General features: G+C 38.8%; 16 non-coding genes and 1 pseudogene across 16 annotated transcripts; all 17 read right to left on the bottom strand.

Moving 5' to 3' along the window:
• Positions 1-445: 445 nt before the first annotated feature.
• On the bottom strand, positions 446-609 carry LOC124319626. Its single transcript, XR_006913322.1, has one exon. It is a non-coding gene; the product is annotated as a U1 spliceosomal RNA (small nuclear RNA).
• Positions 610-1118: 509 nt separating this feature from the next.
• LOC124319632 lies at positions 1119-1309 on the bottom strand. The gene has a single exon (XR_006913330.1). It is a non-coding gene; the product is annotated as a U2 spliceosomal RNA (small nuclear RNA).
• A 510-nt stretch (positions 1310-1819) lies between these two features.
• LOC124319640 lies at positions 1820-2041 on the bottom strand. The gene has a single exon (XR_006913337.1). It is a non-coding gene; the product is annotated as a small nucleolar RNA U3 (small nucleolar RNA).
• A 754-nt stretch (positions 2042-2795) lies between these two features.
• Positions 2796-2914, bottom strand: LOC124319650. The gene has a single exon (XR_006913348.1). It is a non-coding gene; the product is annotated as a 5S ribosomal RNA (ribosomal RNA).
• A 748-nt stretch (positions 2915-3662) lies between these two features.
• On the bottom strand, positions 3663-3781 carry LOC124319639. Its single transcript, XR_006913336.1, has one exon. It is a non-coding gene; the product is annotated as a 5S ribosomal RNA (ribosomal RNA).
• A 203-nt stretch (positions 3782-3984) lies between these two features.
• On the bottom strand, positions 3985-4107 carry LOC124319653. Its single transcript, XR_006913352.1, has one exon. It is a non-coding gene; the product is annotated as a U5 spliceosomal RNA (small nuclear RNA).
• A 574-nt stretch (positions 4108-4681) lies between these two features.
• On the bottom strand, positions 4682-4823 carry LOC124319645. Its single transcript, XR_006913342.1, has one exon. It is a non-coding gene; the product is annotated as a U4 spliceosomal RNA (small nuclear RNA).
• A 686-nt stretch (positions 4824-5509) lies between these two features.
• On the bottom strand, positions 5510-5673 carry LOC124319625. Its single transcript, XR_006913321.1, has one exon. It is a non-coding gene; the product is annotated as a U1 spliceosomal RNA (small nuclear RNA).
• A 509-nt stretch (positions 5674-6182) lies between these two features.
• On the bottom strand, positions 6183-6373 carry LOC124319631. The gene has a single exon (XR_006913328.1). It is a non-coding gene; the product is annotated as a U2 spliceosomal RNA (small nuclear RNA).
• A 510-nt stretch (positions 6374-6883) lies between these two features.
• LOC124319638 lies at positions 6884-7105 on the bottom strand. Its single transcript, XR_006913335.1, has one exon. It is a non-coding gene; the product is annotated as a small nucleolar RNA U3 (small nucleolar RNA).
• A 754-nt stretch (positions 7106-7859) lies between these two features.
• On the bottom strand, positions 7860-7978 carry LOC124319628. The gene has a single exon (XR_006913325.1). It is a non-coding gene; the product is annotated as a 5S ribosomal RNA (ribosomal RNA).
• Positions 7979-8726: 748 nt separating this feature from the next.
• On the bottom strand, positions 8727-8845 carry LOC124319616. The gene has a single exon (XR_006913312.1). It is a non-coding gene; the product is annotated as a 5S ribosomal RNA (ribosomal RNA).
• Positions 8846-9048: 203 nt separating this feature from the next.
• On the bottom strand, positions 9049-9171 carry LOC124319652. Its single transcript, XR_006913351.1, has one exon. It is a non-coding gene; the product is annotated as a U5 spliceosomal RNA (small nuclear RNA).
• A 574-nt stretch (positions 9172-9745) lies between these two features.
• LOC124319651 lies at positions 9746-9887 on the bottom strand. The gene has a single exon (XR_006913349.1). It is a non-coding gene; the product is annotated as a U4 spliceosomal RNA (small nuclear RNA).
• Positions 9888-10574: 687 nt separating this feature from the next.
• Positions 10575-10738, bottom strand: LOC124319624. Its single transcript, XR_006913320.1, has one exon. It is a non-coding gene; the product is annotated as a U1 spliceosomal RNA (small nuclear RNA).
• A 509-nt stretch (positions 10739-11247) lies between these two features.
• On the bottom strand, positions 11248-11437 carry LOC124319635. The gene has a single exon (XR_006913333.1). It is a non-coding gene; the product is annotated as a U2 spliceosomal RNA (small nuclear RNA).
• Positions 11438-11948: 511 nt separating this feature from the next.
• Positions 11949-12087, bottom strand: LOC124319644 (annotated as a pseudogene; the record flags this gene model as incomplete).

The following is a 12087-nucleotide window of genomic DNA, read 5'->3' as shown; positions in this document are numbered from 1 at the left end:
TTTCAACAACTTCCTGCACACACAAAAAAAGGGAGGGGGAATTTCAGGTTTTCATTCCAAATTGTTTTTCACATTATGAACTATTGAAGTGAGCGAGCATTACTTTCCAACCAAACAAAATTTATAGTTAATCTGCGTGTTGACGTGAAAAATCAGTTTTCAGTGCCGTGACCAGGATTCGAACCTGGGTTACTACGGATTCATATCTAGTAGGTACCACAACGTAGGGTCCTAACCACTAGACGATCACGGCCAATCCATTGGCCATGATGATTTATATTAAAGTAGCTAAACATGAATTTCATTACTTTGTTGTTTCTTCCCAGAAAGAAAATCTGATGCTTCGCGTATTCCCAAGCGGTCAACCCTACCGTTTACTAACGGGACCAGATTTAGTTCAACTTCCGGCAGATGACAAGAATTTTTCTTACATTTATAGTGTGTTCAGGGAACGGCGCGAACGCAGTCCCCCACTACCAAAAATTGTACTCCCGAGTTAATCACATTTGGATTAATCGCAAGGGTCAGCCCATCCTTAGTGCAATGGAAAGGCCTCGCCCTGGAGGAACCACCTTGGTGATCATGGTTGCCTCTGAGCCAGGTAAGTATGATTGTGGATGCTTTTTCACTTTGTTTAATACTTTGTATACAGCAGAACAATATTGACAAAGAGTGTTCAAGTATTTGACTGACGTTTAGAGAATACCACCCACTTTCTTTCATCGACTTGAATTACGAACTCGAGCAAAATATAGTAAATAAAGCTCAGTATTTATTTCATGGTCTTGATCTTTGCAAATACTTTTCAAGAAACAAATTGCTTGTTTTTTTTCATTTGGTCGTCCAATTGGCAAATAAGAAAATAAGAAAATCGACTTTTCATATGAAAATACACGCATCTTCATATTTTAAAAAAAAACATCACATCGAAAGATGAACAGTACTAATTAGTTAACACAATCAAGTACGTATTTTTTTATGCTTTTCTTGATATTACGAAAAAAATACAATTAGAAAAAATTACAAACATGTCTACATGACAGTTTTGCAATTATACATGGTCTTTTATTATACGGTGCTAAGACAATTTCTGTTTTATTCAATATGTTCTCCCTCATAGAGGGTGAGCCGATCCCGGAGGTACTGCAATACCGGGTCAACCCGTGGCGGGAGCAGTGCAAGCACTGTATTCCCACCGTATGCCAAAAATCAGTTTAATATTCTGGGGTCCATTTGAACCCGTATCAGATATTAAGCTGATAAGAACAGATACTACACTTTGATCTTAGCCAAAAGGCCGAGAAGCGATAATGTTACAAGGATTACTGCCCAAAATAACCACTGAGGTTCAACACATTTCCGGTGGTGTACGAAGAATACTCATATCACTCAAAACATTCAAGAAATGCTATAAAATATTGAGTTGTTCATTTTTCCAGACGCGACCACTTGATGCTTATAAAGTTCATTTTCATTTGTTTTATTATGCTCATACTGTATTAAGGGAGATACAATTTACGCTGAAGGCGTTGCAAATTTTACTCTCGTTATCACACTAGGTCCTTTTTTTTCAGAATATGGCTTTGCCACGCCACCTGACGACAAAAGCTCTGAACGATAATTAATCATGATTAAATAACAATAACTAAAAGAATGCAATACGATCATAAAGTCATGACACATCCTCAAATTGACCAACCTCACTTTCACAATTTATTTTGCCATACAAGCAGATGATTTAAGGACACGAATACCTGGAATTATTATTAAGATTTATCTCTTTAGATTTTCAAGAATTTAAATTTGTTTTATCATCTCAACCACTCTGAACACGCTAGTTTCCTTCCGCTATTTCACATGGATTTAACGGAAACGGTCCTCAATGACTGTGTTTGATGCTGTCGAGACAGCTACACTCACAGCCTGTTTCACGCTCAGAAACCAGCGTCTTAACTCGTCATCGTGGGTTGAAAGGAGACAAGTTTCTGGTGGGAAACAAGTCAAGATATACTACAGAAATGATCCTGTGAAGTATGATCTTAAATGCAATGTTATTTTGCAGAACTCTAAATAAGGTTTGTACGATCAATGAGCTTTGGCGTAAATTACAGTGCATAGATCGATATTTCGGAATATTAAATTGAGATTTGCAATACTTGACGCACACAGTACATACATTGTCAGGTCTTGCATTTTGTTCATTTATTGAAACACCGAGAAGCTCTTTAATAGTTATAGAACAAGTGACGAGACCAATTTTGGACACAATAAAGAATCCGCGTGCTCATCAAATCAATTTATTACAGTAATGTATTATCGATTGAGAGCCCATTTATCAGCTGGGTGTTTGGCGTGCACCTATAATCCTGCTTCGGGGAGGCTTGGTAGAGTGGATGGCTTGAGTTTAGGAGCCCTGTTTCGTGATACCGCATGTTGATCAGGTGCCCGCACTAAGCTTGACATCAGCATGGATCTGCTAGAGGAATCTAGTAGGTGCAGGTTAGCTAAGGAGGAGCGTAGTGGGTCAGGAGGGAAACCTAGCAGCCAAAAGTTCCCGTGTTCGGCAGTAGTGGGATCGTGCCAGTGAGTGGGCGTCATGCAACAGCCTCAACAAAATAGCCAAACCTCTATCTTTTTTTTTGTCGTTAAAACTACCGAGATCAAACAAACATGCGTTCTACAATATATGGTATCATTAATCAAAGTCCCAGCAATACCCTTTTCAACTAATACCTAAAGAATACATTATATTCCATGTCTCATCTAACTTGGGGAGCAAAAATAAAATTACACCATGCCAACAGCATCCCGTATTCCCAAGCGGTCACCCATCCAAGTACTAACGGGACCCGACATAGCTTAACTTCCGGGAGCTGACGAGACCGGGTGAGTTCTATGTGGTATGGCCGTTGACATCAATTCAGTCGCCATTACCCGACCATATTCGCCTCTAAATCTAGTTCTAATGCTTGCTTACTTTCTGTTCGAAATACACACCAACCTTAGCCAAACAAACGAGGACATATAAGTACATTTGTCAATGGACAACCGAATATAAAATTTGATAATATTTCCAAACGCCACTATTTTTGGCTAACTGTCATTTTTAATTTTCTCGTTCCGGGGATGTCCGATCAATGAGCCAACAATCCAAGTGTCATAAGGCTAACGATTGCTTCCCTTACTTAGCTTGCGTTGCATAAGGATCTCAGAGTCAGAGAGATTAGATAGAGCTGCCCGAAGAAACCACCAACGTACAAGCCTCTCGGCTGTGCCGTGCGCTTCGCGCTTTACTTAGCTTGCGTTGCATAAGGATCTCAGAGCCAGAGAGATTAGATAGAGCTGCCCGAAGAAACCACCAACGTACAAGCCTCTCGGCTGTGCCGTGCGCTTCGCGCACGGCGTTTCAAATATCTTTCAGCAACAAAGAGGTTGGAGGACGTCTAGTAGCCTCTCGGCTGTGCCGTGCGCTTCGCGCACGGCGTTTCAAATATCTTTCAGCAACAAAGAGGTTGGAGGACGTCTAGTAGGCAATATCCAGTAAAAAATACGTTCCTTCCATTTTCAACTAATGCCAAAATAATACATTGTAGTCCATGTAGTATCACCCATCTTGGGAAGCACTTCAATTCAATTGGATTCACAAAAATAAAATAATTCCATGCCAACAGCATCCCGTATTCCCAAGCGGTCACCCATCCAAGTACTAACGGGACCCGACATAGCTTAACTTCCGGGAGCTGACGAGACCGGGTGAGTTCTATGTGGTATGGCCGTTGACATTAAACTAGACGCAATTACCCGACCATATTCGCCTCTAATCTATTACTTGTGCTTGAGATTTATCTTTTTGAAATACACACTAATCTTACCAAAACCACCGAAAAACTATCAGTTTGTCATTTTACAAATGTTGTCAGTATGTAGTAGTAGAATATCTTTGTTTCCGCATACAGACGTTTTTAATTTTTCATTTATTCAAAGTGCCCAATCAGAAGACCGGGCGTTAAAAAAATAAGTCATATAGACTCATCAATGCTCCTAACCACGGAAATCTTTAGTAAAAGGCGAAAGATTTATCCGGGTATTGATTAGAAACCAGAGTAAATAACAGTGGTATGCCTTGTATTTATATTCATTTCAAAATTTTGAAGTGCGCTTGTAAGGTTTTTTTTCGAAACATGCGTTTACATATCAAAATCCTTGTGCAATTCTTTATCAATGGGTACAGTTATTTTAAAGTAAATATCATGTATAAAGCTCGTTAACATGTTTTTGAACGAAACAGTTGTGCGCAGTGTTATTTTTGAAAAAAATGAACGATCTTTATGGTACAAGCCCAACACGTAGGTGGTGGGATCAGATGTTTACCCCGACATTCACCCTACAGCGGTTAACAATTTATTGAACTTCCCCTTTAAACATGGTGGAATCTTTTCACCTTGTCATTTGGAATCACCTTTTCAAATATTTTCCCCGTGTTCACAATGTTCCAACTGACTGATATTAATGGCCTTCAGCGAACGAATTAATCAGCCTTGTCTGACGTGCAATACCAACTAAATGGAAACAAAAATCACTTATACGATTTCACTTTCACCGTTTAATGTTATAAACACACTATGCAACACTCCAATTTTTCTAACTGACTGTAATTTTTTTTTTCTTGTACGCTGAAATGCTCCTGATGGAGCTATCAAAAATTGCCGACGACAAAGATTATTTCACTTCATCGTGGCGGGGTATTGGTTAAAGTTTTCAACTAGCAATAATCACACCTCGGGAGACCCTCATTGGTTATGATATTGCCACTGCGCAAAGCTAAATTATAATCAGAAAAGCAAGTCTACTTAAGCATTTGCTGAATTCGTTCTGCTTGGACGTGTTGGACCAACAATTTCGTTCAGAAATATTCATTTAGATTACCCTAGGCAAATTTTAATTTCCATCTCCCATTGGACTAATACCAACAGGGGACAGTTCATTACATACATGAAATAATTTTTGTCTTAATATCGGGTCAAATACTTGAAATTCTGTAAATGTGTATTTTTCTTCCATACATTTCAACAACTTCCTGCACACACAAAAAAAGGGAGGGGGAATTTCAGGTTTTCATTCCAAATTGTTTTTCACATTATGAACTATTGAAGTGAGCGAGCATTACTTTCCAACCAAACAAAATTTATAGTTAATCTGCGTGTTGACGTGAAAAATCAGTTTTCAGTGCCGTGACCAGGATTCGAACCTGGGTTACTACGGATTCATATCTAGTAGGTACCACAACGTAGGGTCCTAACCACTAGACGATCACGGCCAATCCATTGGCCATGATGATTTATATTAAAGTAGCTAAACATGAATTTCATTACTTTGTTGTTTCTTCCCAGAAAGAAAATCTGATGCTTCGCGTATTCCCAAGCGGTCAACCCTACCGTTTACTAACGGGACCAGATTTAGTTCAACTTCCGGCAGATGACAAGAATTTTTCTTACATTTATAGTGTGTTCAGGGAACGGCGCGAACGCAGTCCCCCACTACCAAAAATTGTACTCCCGAGTTAATCACATTTGGATTAATCGCAAGGGTCAGCCCATCCTTAGTGCAATGGAAAGGCCTCGCCCTGGAGGAACCACCTTGGTGATCATGGTTGCCTCTGAGCCAGGTAAGTATGATTGTGGATGCTTTTTCACTTTGTTTAATACTTTGTATACAGCAGAACAATATTGACAAAGAGTGTTCAAGTATTTGACTGACGTTTAGAGAATACCACCCACTTTCTTTCATCGACTTGAATTACGAACTCGAGCAAAATATAGTAAATAAAGCTCAGTATTTATTTCATGGTCTTGATCTTTGCAAATACTTTTCAAGAAACAAATTGCTTGTTTTTTTTCATTTGGTCGTCCAATTGGCAAATAAGAAAATAAGAAAATCGACTTTTCATATGAAAATACACGCATCTTCATATTTAAAAAAAAAACATCACATCGAAAGATGAACAGTACTAATTAGTTAACACAATCAAGTACGTATTTTTTTATGCTTTTCTTGATATTACGAAAAAAATACAATTAGAAAAAATTACAAACATGTCTACATGACAGTTTTGCAATTATACATGGTCTTTTATTATACGGTGCTAAGACAATTTCTGTTTTATTCAATATGTTCTCCCTCATAGAGGGTGAGCCGATCCCGGAGGTACTGCAATACCGGGTCAACCCGTGGCGGGAGCAGTGCAAGCACTGTATTCCCACCGTATGCCAAAAATCAGTTTAATATTCTGGGGTCCATTTGAACCCGTATCAGATATTAAGCTGATAAGAACAGATACTACACTTTGATCTTAGCCAAAAGGCCGAGAAGCGATAATGTTACAAGGATTACTGCCCAAAATAACCACTGAGGTTCAACACATTTCCGGTGGTGTACGAAGAATACTCATATCACTCAAAACATTCAAGAAATGCTATAAAATATTGAGTTGTTCATTTTTCCAGACGCGACCACTTGATGCTTATAAAGTTCATTTTCATTTGTTTTATTATGCTCATACTGTATTAAGGGAGATACAATTTACGCTGAAGGCGTTGCAAATTTTACTCTCGTTATCACACTAGGTCCTTTTTTTTCAGAATATGGCTTTGCCACGCCACCTGACGACAAAAGCTCTGAACGATAATTAATCATGATTAAATAACAATAACTAAAAGAATGCAATACGATCATAAAGTCATGACACATCCTCAAATTGACCAACCTCACTTTCACAATTTATTTTGCCATACAAGCAGATGATTTAAGGACACGAATACCTGGAATTATTATTAAGATTTATCTCTTTAGATTTTCAAGAATTTAAATTTGTTTTATCATCTCAACCACTCTGAACACGCTAGTTTCCTTCCGCTATTTCACATGGATTTAACGGAAACGGTCCTCAATGACTGTGTTTGATGCTGTCGAGACAGCTACACTCACAGCCTGTTTCACGCTCAGAAACCAGCGTCTTAACTCGTCATCGTGGGTTGAAAGGAGACAAGTTTCTGGTGGGAAACAAGTCAAGATATACTACAGAAATGATCCTGTGAAGTATGATCTTAAATGCAATGTTATTTTGCAGAACTCTAAATAAGGTTTGTACGATCAATGAGCTTTGGCGTAAATTACAGTGCATAGATCGATATTTCGGAATATTAAATTGAGATTTGCAATACTTGACGCACACAGTACATACATTGTCAGGTCTTGCATTTTGTTCATTTATTGAAACACCGAGAAGCTCTTTAATAGTTATAGAACAAGTGACGAGACCAATTTTGGACACAATAAAGAATCCGCGTGCTCATCAAATCAATTTATTACAGTAATGTATTATCGATTGAGAGCCCATTTATCAGCTGGGTGTTTGGCGTGCACCTATAATCCTGCTTCGGGGAGGCTTGGTAGAGTGGATGGCTTGAGTTTAGGAGCCCTGTTTCGTGATACCGCATGTTGATCAGGTGCCCGCACTAAGCTTGACATCAGCATGGATCTGCTAGAGGAATCTAGTAGGTGCAGGTTAGCTAAGGAGGAGCGTAGTGGGTCAGGAGGGAAACCTAGCAGCCAAAAGTTCCCGTGTTCGGCAGTAGTGGGATCGTGCCAGTGAGTGGGCGTCATGCAACAGCCTCAACAAAATAGCCAAACCTCTATCTTTTTTTTTGTCGTTAAAACTACCGAGATCAAACAAACATGCGTTCTACAATATATGGTATCATTAATCAAAGTCCCAGCAATACCCTTTTCAACTAATACCTAAAGAATACATTATATTCCATGTCTCATCTAACTTGGGGAGCAAAAATAAAATTACACCATGCCAACAGCATCCCGTATTCCCAAGCGGTCACCCATCCAAGTACTAACGGGACCCGACATAGCTTAACTTCCGGGAGCTGACGAGACCGGGTGAGTTCTATGTGGTATGGCCGTTGACATCAATTCAGTCGCCATTACCCGACCATATTCGCCTCTAAATCTAGTTCTAATGCTTGCTTACTTTCTGTTCGAAATACACACCAACCTTAGCCAAACAAACGAGGACATATAAGTACATTTGTCAATGGACAACCGAATATAAAATTTGATAATATTTCCAAACGCCACTATTTTTGGCTAACTGTCATTTTTAATTTTCTCGTTCCGGGGATGTCCGATCAATGAGCCAACAATCCAAGTGTCATAAGGCTAACGATTGCTTCCCTTACTTAGCTTGCGTTGCATAAGGATCTCAGAGTCAGAGAGATTAGATAGAGCTGCCCGAAGAAACCACCAACGTACAAGCCTCTCGGCTGTGCCGTGCGCTTCGCGCTTTACTTAGCTTGCGTTGCATAAGGATCTCAGAGCCAGAGAGATTAGATAGAGCTGCCCGAAGAAACCACCAACGTACAAGCCTCTCGGCTGTGCCGTGCGCTTCGCGCACGGCGTTTCAAATATCTTTCAGCAACAAAGAGGTTGGAGGACGTCTAGTAGCCTCTCGGCTGTGCCGTGCGCTTCGCGCACGGCGTTTCAAATATCTTTCAGCAACAAAGAGGTTGGAGGACGTCTAGTAGGCAATATCCAGTAAAAAATACGTTCCTTCCATTTTCAACTAATGCCAAAATAATACATTGTAGTCCATGTAGTATCACCCATCTTGGGAAGCACTTCAATTCAATTGGATTCACAAAAATAAAATAATTCCATGCCAACAGCATCCCGTATTCCCAAGCGGTCACCCATCCAAGTACTAACGGGACCCGACATAGCTTAACTTCCGGGAGCTGACGAGACCGGGTGAGTTCTATGTGGTATGGCCGTTGACATTAAACTAGACGCAATTACCCGACCATATTCGCCTCTAATCTATTACTTGTGCTTGAGATTTATCTTTTTGAAATACACACTAATCTTACCAAAACCACCGAAAAACTATCAGTTTGTCATTTTACAAATGTTGTCAGTATGTAGTAGTAGAATATCTTTGTTTCCGCATACAGACGTTTTTAATTTTTCATTTATTCAAAGTGCCCAATCAGAAGACCGGGCGTTAAAAAAATAAGTCATATAGACTCATCAATGCTCCTAACCACGGAAATCTTTAGTAAAAGGCGAAAGATTTATCCGGGTATTGATTAGAAACCAGAGTAAATAACAGTGGTATGCCTTGTATTTATATTCATTTCAAAATTTTGAAGTGCGCTTGTAAGGTTTTTTTTCGAAACATGCGTTTACATATCAAAATCCTTGTGCAATTCTTTATCAATGGGTACAGTTATTTTAAAGTAAATATCATGTATAAAGCTCGTTAACATGTTTTTGAACGAAACAGTTGTGCGCAGTGTTATTTTTGAAAAAAATGAACGATCTTTATGGTACAAGCCCAACACGTAGGTGGTGGGATCAGATGTTTACCCCGACATTCACCCTACAGCGGTTAACAATTTATTGAACTTCCCCTTTAAACATGGTGGAATCTTTTCACCTTGTCATTTGGAATCACCTTTTCAAATATTTTCCCCGTGTTCACAATGTTCCAACTGACTGATATTAATGGCCTTCAGCGAACGAATTAATCAGCCTTGTCTGACGTGCAATACCAACTAAATGGAAACAAAAATCACTTATACGATTTCACTTTCACCGTTTAATGTTATAAACACACTATGCAACACTCCAATTTTTCTAACTGACTGTAATTTTTTTTTTCTTGTACGCTGAAATGCTCCTGATGGAGCTATCAAAAATTGCCGACGACAAAGATTATTTCACTTCATCGTGGCGGGGTATTGGTTAAAGTTTTCAACTAGCAATAATCACACCTCGGGAGACCCTCATTGGTTATGATATTGCCACTGCGCAAAAGCTAAATTATAATCAGAAAAGCAAGTCTACTTAAGCATTTGCTGAATTCGTTCTGCTTGGACGTGTTGGACCAACAATTTCGTTCAGAAATATTCATTTAGATTACCCTAGGCAAATTTTAATTTCCATCTCCCATTGGACTAATACCAACAGGGGACAGTTCATTACATACATGAAATAATTTTTGTCTTAATATCGGGTCAAATACTTGAAATTCTGTAAATGTGTATTTTTCTTCCATACATTTCAACAACTTCCTGCACACACAAAAAAAGGGAGGGGGAATTTCAGGTTTTCATTCCAAATTGTTTTTCACATTATGAACTATTGAAGTGAGCGAGCATTACTTTCCAACCAAACAAAATTTATAGTTAATCTGCGTGTTGACGTGAAAAATCAGTTTTCAGTGCCGTGACCAGGATTCGAACCTGGGTTACTACGGATTCATATCTAGTAGGTACCACAACGTAGGGTCCTAACCACTAGACGATCACGGCCAATCCATTGGCCATGATGATTTATATTAAAGTAGCTAAACATGAATTTCATTACTTTGTTGTTTCTTCCCAGAAAGAAAATCTGATGCTTCGCGTATTCCCAAGCGGTCAACCCTACCGTTTACTAACGGGACCAGATTTAGTTCAACTTCCGGCAGATGACAAGAATTTTTCTTACATTTATAGTGTGTTCAGGGAACGGCGCGAACGCAGTCCCCCACTACCAAAAATTGTACTCCCGAGTTAATCACATTTGGATTAATCGCAAGGGTCAGCCCATCCTTAGTGCAATGGAAAGGCCTCGCCCTGGAGGAACCACCTTGGTGATCATGGTTGCCTCTGAGCCAGGTAAGTATGATTGTGGATGCTTTTTCACTTTGTTTAATACTTTGTATACAGCAGAACAATATTGACAAAGAGTGTTCAAGTATTTGACTGACGTTTAGAGAATACCACCCACTTTCTTTCATCGACTTGAATTACGAACTCGAGCAAAATATAGTAAATAAAGCTCAGTATTTATTTCATGGTCTTGATCTTTGCAAATACTTTTCAAGAAACAAATTGCTTGTTTTTTTTCATTTGGTCGTCCAATTGGCAAATAAGAAAATAAGAAAATCGACTTTTCATATGAAAATACACGCATCTTCATATTTAAAAAAAAAACATCACATCGAAAGATGAACAGTACTAATTAGTTAACACAATCAAGTACGTATTTTTTTATGCTTTTCTTGATATTACGAAAAAAATACAATTAGAAAAAATTACAAACATGTCTACATGACAGTTTTGCAATTATACATGGTCTTTTATTATACGGTGCTAAGACAATTTCTGTTTTATTCAATATGTTCTCCCTCATAGAGGGTGAGCCGATCCCGGAGGTACTGCAATACCGGGTCAACCCGTGGCGGGAGCAGTGCAAGCACTGTATTCCCACCGTATGCCAAAATCAGTTTAATATTCTGGGGTCCATTTGAACCCGTATCAGATATTAAGCTGATAAGAACAGATACTACACTTTGATCTTAGCCAAAAGGCCGAGAAGCGATAATGTTACAAGGATTACTGCCCAAAATAACCACTGAGGTTCAACACATTTCCGGTGGTGTACGAAGAATACTCATATCACTCAAAACATTCAAGAAATGCTATAAAATATTGAGTTGTTCATTTTTCCAGACGCGACCACTTGATGCTTATAAAGTTCATTTTCATTTGTTTTATTATGCTCATACTGTATTAAGGGAGATACAATTTACGCTGAAGGCGTTGCAAATTTTACTCTCGTTATCACACTAGGTCCTTTTTTTTTCAGAATATGGCTTTGCCACGCCACCTGACGACAAAAGCTCTGAACGATAATTAATCATGATTAAATAACAATAACTAAAAGAATGCAATACGATCATAAAGTCATGACACATCCTCAAATTGACCAACCTCACTTTCACAATTTATTTTGCCATACAAGCAGATGATTTAAGGACACGAATACCTGGAATTATTATTAAGATTTATCTCTTTAGATTTTCAAGAATTTAAATTTGTTTTATCATCTCAACCACTCTGAACACGCTAGTTTCCTTCCGCTATTTCACATGGATTTAACGGAAACGGTCCTCAATGACTGTGTTTGATGCTGTCGAGACAGCTACACTCACAGCCTGTTTCACGCTCAGAAACCAGCGTCTTAACTCGT

This window comes from Daphnia pulicaria, unplaced genomic scaffold, assembly GCF_021234035.1.
Source record: "Daphnia pulicaria isolate SC F1-1A unplaced genomic scaffold, SC_F0-13Bv2 h1tg000188l, whole genome shotgun sequence".
NCBI classification, from domain to species: Eukaryota; Metazoa; Arthropoda; class Branchiopoda; order Diplostraca; family Daphniidae; genus Daphnia; species Daphnia pulicaria.
This window is presented reverse-complemented; position numbering and strand designations above follow the sequence as displayed.